The following is a 5,429-nucleotide window of genomic DNA, read 5'->3' on the forward strand; positions in this document are numbered from 1 at the left end:
GGTAGATAGAAAGCTGGCTGGATCTTTGGGCTCAAAGGGTAATAATCAATGGCTTGATATCTAGCTGGCAGCTGGTATTAAATGGAGTGCTCCAGGGGTCAGTCCTGGGCCTGGTTTTGTTCAATGTCTTCATCAATGACCTGGAAGATGGCATAGAGTGCACCCTCAGCAAGTTTGCAAATGACACCAAACTGGGGGGAGCAGTAGATATGCTGGAGGGTAGGGCTAAGATACTGAGTGATCTAGACAAATTGGAGGATTGGGCCAAAAGAAATCTCATGAGGTTCAATAAGGTCAAGTGCAAAGTCCTGCAGTTAGGACAGAACAATCTCATGCACCGGTACAGACTGGGGAGTGCATGGCTAAGCAGCACCTCTGCAGAAAAGGACCTGGGGGTTATAGTGGACAATAAGCAGAATATGAGCCAACAGTGTGCCCTTGTTCCCAAGAAGGCTAATGGCATACTGGGCTGTATTGGTAGGAGCGTTGCCAGCAGATTGAGGGAAGTGATTCTTCCCATCTATTCTGTACTGGTGAGGCCACATTTGGCCTACTGTGTCCAGTTTGGGACCCCCACTGCAGAAGGGATGTGGACAAACTGGAGAGAGTCCAACGGAGGGCAACAAAAATGGTTATGGGGCTGGGGCACATGATTTATGAGGAGAGACTGAGGGAACTGGGTTTATTTAGTTTTGAGAAGAGAAGATCAAGAGGGGATTGAATAGCAGCCTTCAATTATGGGCAAGGTGGTTCCAAAGAGGATGGAGCTAGACTGATCTCAGGGGTGGCAGATGACAGAACAAGGAACAATGGTCTCAAGTTGCAGCAAGGGTAGTTTAGGTTAGTTATTAGGAAATACTTTATCACTTGGCGGGTAGTAAAACACCTGAACAGGTTCCCCAGAGAGGTTGGGAAATATCCATTCTTAGTGGCTTTTAAGACCAGGCTAGACAGAGCCTCGTCTGGGGTGAGATAGTTGGGGATGGTCCTGCTTTGAGCAGGGGTTTGGACTAGATGACCTCCTGAGGTCCCTTCCAACTCTAATTTTCTATGATTTCTATTATTTGCATCATCTCCTGTAATGACCATCAGTATCTGAAGTCTGCTTGGTGAAAACACATGGACACATTTTCTCAGCAGGCGGTCCTCAGTCCTGGAACGCCATTCTCTCTTGAAGCCCACCAGATCCCAAGCCTGGACATTGTTCAAAAAGAGCTGAAAGATCTTTTTATTTGGGCAGACATTTAGCAAACACAGCTAGGCTGAGATGTTGTTTAGTGGGTCTCTGTTTTATCTGATATTTTAGTTGCCCTGGGAGCTGCCCTGAGCCCTTGTTGGGAAGGGCACCATATACATTGCATAACTTACTAATGAGATCCTGAACTGAGGCCACCCCCATAACTCCAAGGAGGATGCTGTTACACCAGGTTCTGTATCTTCACTGGCCCAGTTCTGTAAGAGGAGGAGGAGGAGTCATATAGCTGGAACAGTCACACTGACTCCCTATAGCATAACTGCATTTTCCAGCTGCTTGAGTCAGGCCCAGGGGGACTTTGAAGCACTGGTATCTGCATTGACCCCTGCATTGGTGGCATCAGTTTAGGACAGCAATAAGCTCCCCTTTTGTTGTGCCCCCATTTGCCTGGAAATACTTTGTAGCTTCATGACCAGCCTGCAAGGTCCAGGCTGCAGAGCACACATAGCTCACTTTGGGCCTCCCCAACACAAAACTCCCATCCCTTCTTTTATTCCTATGGGGACTAAGAGCAGCAGACTTGAAGTGCTGCCTTTGTTTGCAAAAGGCAGTGGCAGGCCTTGCTCTCAGAGCCACTCTTTCTTTGCTGGAGGCTTCAGGGAGGAGGGGTTGCCTTTGAAGCAGATGGTGCTTATTTGGTGATTTTTGGATGCCAGACGTTCCTAGAAAGAAGGTTGATGGGGGCAGGGAGAGCTGCTGTGTGTTGGGGACAGTCTCTTTTGCTGCTCTGTGCAGAGGAGTTCCTGCATGGGGGAGGGGTTGCTATTGAGACATTTGCTTCTCACGTGGTTCGTTTCCAGATGAGCTGCTATATAGGATTACACTGCTATTCATCTAATTTAAATTGTATTTGGAGCACAGAGACAGTGTCTCCTTGCTTAGAGGATCTATTATGCATAAACTGCTCACAAAGGCATCTTCCTGATCTAGCAGGGAGGGTGTCCATCAACCAGACATAATCCTGTTCTGACTTCAGCGTCACTAAAAACAGAAAGGACTTGTTCTTAGAATTTAGCCATAGTCAGACAGCCCATTGTTTAACTCCTGCATCCCTGGAAGAGTCAACAACTGTTGATGGTTTCCATTTATTCATGCATTTATTTATTCAGCACTGTGCATTTACAGAAACATGGAGGTCACACAGGTCTGATTCACTGTCACCTTGTGCTGGTGTGCTCACTCACAGGGTACAAGGAGAGGGCAAACCCTGCCAAATCACAAAAGTTGTATCTTATACTGACCTGGCACCTGGGTTCGCAGGTTCACAGGCTGTACTACGTGCCAGCTCAGGAACAAATAGGTCCAGAGGCTCTGCCCTGCAGACTAAAGAAACATTAACATTTGTTTTTTTGTGCATTGTTTATCCTAGAAACCTATACCACCTTAATACTTTCTCTCGGGTTACTGTGATATCATCCTTCAGCACCAGGGTAATTACAGTGGTAGTAAGATGTTTTTATACTACTTTTGCCATGCCCAAATTGAAAGGGTAATAGTTGGAAGCTAGTCTTATACCAGCTTAACTGTTGTCAGTATAACTAGTTTGTTTAAAAATATACATCCCTAACAAAACAGATATACAGGTGAAGCATCCCAGCATGCACCAGACTGGAACAGTTGCCAACATCCAGTGCTGTCAGTCAACACTTGGTGATAAGAACAAGGATGTGCCTTTAAACTCCAGTAAAAGGATAGGGTGACCATAAGGAAATCTGGGTCATCTAGGACACTGCACCCCACTCCCTGAGTTAGGGGTGCTCCTGTAGGCAGTGGCAAAGGTTGGTGGGTAGGGGAACAGGTGCAGTCTGGAGGGGAGGTGGGGCTGCATGGCGCACCATGCCTTTCTGCCTCTCCACTAGACTGTGCCCTGTGCCCCTGCAATTCTAGGACTTCTGTTTAAATTTTGACCAACCAGTCGGGACTGGCCTATGAAATCTGGGATTGTCCTGGGCAAACCGGGACATATGGTCAGGAGAACAGGCAAACCGGGACATATGGTTCAGGAGAACTTTCTGGTGAAGCTGAGGAGATAAGTCTTAAATTTGAAAACAGGAACATTTTCTCCTTATAGGGCTTTGTGAAAAATACCAGGGGTGCATCAATAAAGATTTTTGGGGCTGATCCTGATGGACAATTATTGACCAGCCATATTGACTGATACAGATCTGATTGCCAATATGCAGCCCAGCAGTTGGAAGGCAGAGTCTGGCCGGTAAGTCTGTTGGGGGGAAGAGGCAGGGGGAGGGAAGGGCTGTGGGGGATCAAGGCCTCTGTGGTGAGGGAGGGAGTGGGGCTGAGGCAGGGGCAGGGATGGAGCGGGGTGCAGGACAGAACCATGGCTCATTCGGGGGAGGCACAGGGGGCAGGGAGGGAGCAGCTCCCGCCACTGTGTGCACCCCCAAGGAGACATGGGGGGCATGTGTCCACCAGATCTATGTCTGGGGCGAGGGTTGACTGCTGCCATGCTCAGTGCTGGGGCTGTGCCAGCCTCTTCCTGGTGGGGGGAGGGTTGCTGGGTCTGGGCTCTGCTCAGGCCAGGTTGGGGTGGAGTGGGTGGTGGTGGTGCTGGGAGGGTGGCTACAGGAGGGGCTACAGCTATAAGTGAAACCTGCAAGGCCTTTTACAAACCGTTCTCCTGCAGTATTACAGTTGAACTCTCTCAGGAAGCACACCGGAAACATTCAATATGCTGCTGGTTTGGGTTTGCTCCCTTACTGGTTACAAGCTCTAAAAAGTATCTTAGATTGTTTAGCACACTTATAAATGTACTATCATTGGCTCCAGTCTTACAGCCAGAAAGTGATGGTGTTTCCACAGCAATGGACTTCAGTATGGACTTCATTCACTAACAAAGGTAGCTTTGTGAAATGCCATAACGTATTTTTTAGAGGTGCACTGATACCTTGCTCCATCTCATATCAGCAGTGATAAAAGGAAAATTGACGTTATTGGCAATTGACTTTTTTTGACTGATGTGGCTGATAATGTCACTGATAAATGCTGCATGCCTGTGCGCAGCTGCAGCATGCATGCAGAGAGGAATGCAGCCTCGCAGCTTGGAGAACAGCATCTGGCTGGTAGGTCTGTGGGGGGACAAGGGGAAGGGGGGAGGGGGAGGGAAGGGAAGGGAAGGGGCATGGGGGGAGCAGATCGAGTGTCCCATGGTGAGGGAGGGAATGAGGCTGAGGCTGGGGCAGGGCAAGGGAAGGTGCTGCCCCAGCTGGGGCGGGGTGCAGGATGGAGCTGTGGCTCGTTTGGGGGGCGGGGGGGGGCTCCCAACACTGCCCCCACCCCTGGGGGGGGCAAGAAGGGCATCTGTCCACAGATCTGCATGTGGGTTGAGGGTGGGCTGCTGCTGGCTGGCTGGGGCACAGGGTGTCTCAACGCAGGGACTCTGCATCATGCAGAGATGAGGGAGCAGGCAGCCCTGGGGTGCCTACTCCCCTGCCCCTGTCTCCACATTTGTCCTGGGACATGGCACTTTGGCTATTTTGGACCGTTTTTCTTTTGGGGGCAGGGGGTTGGGGGAGAGGTTTGCTACCAGGAAATCCCAATAGCAAATTTTGCCCCAGAACTGCAAATTAGCAGCGCTGCTCCATTCTCTTTAAAGTCATTTAATGTCATGCCCATTATGGGACAGGGAGGCCCGGGGGAGGGAGATTCCCTGCCCTACATCAATGCTGACCTCATAAAGGAACACCTTGAGAGGCTGAGCACCTTCAAGTCAGCCAGCCCTGACAATCTATACCCCAGGGTACTCAAGGAGGTGGCAGGCATCATAGCCCAGCCCCTGGCACGGATCTTCGAGAACTCCTGTTGCTCTGGTGAAGTGCCCGAAGATTGGAAGAAGGCCAATGTGGTTCCTATCTTCAAGAAAGGGAGGAAAGCAGATCTGGCAAACTACAGGTCCATCAGCCTGACATCTATCCTGGGCAAGGTCTTGGAAAAGATTATCAAAGAGGCCATCCTTAACAGAGTAGCTGATGGCAATATCCTGAGGGATACCCAGCATGGGTTTGTTGCGAGTAGGTCTTGCTTGAACAATCTCAGTAGATCTTGCTCGAGCAATCTCATTTCCTTCTACGACCAGGTGACCTATCACCTGGACAAGGGAGGGGAGATTAATGTCATATATCTTGACTTCAAAAAAGCCTTCGATCTGGTATCCCATGAT

At 49.6% G+C, this 5,429-nt stretch overlaps 1 long non-coding RNA gene across 1 annotated transcript in view; it reads right to left on the reverse strand.

The window, feature by feature from the left end:
• Positions 1-1,223: 1,223 nt before the first annotated feature.
• Positions 1,224-5,429, reverse strand: part of LOC112550733 — a 7,895-nt gene continuing 3,689 nt past the window's right edge. The window contains exons 2-3 of the long non-coding RNA XR_003094706.1: positions 2,497-2,578; positions 1,224-1,452 (exon numbers count right to left, since the gene is read on the reverse strand). This is a non-coding gene — a long non-coding RNA (uncharacterized LOC112550733). The remainder of the gene's footprint in view (positions 1,453-2,496; positions 2,579-5,429) is intronic.

Source organism: Alligator sinensis, unplaced genomic scaffold (genome assembly GCF_000455745.1).
Source record: "Alligator sinensis unplaced genomic scaffold, ASM45574v1 scaffold264_1, whole genome shotgun sequence".
NCBI classification, from domain to species: Eukaryota; Metazoa; Chordata; order Crocodylia; family Alligatoridae; genus Alligator; species Alligator sinensis.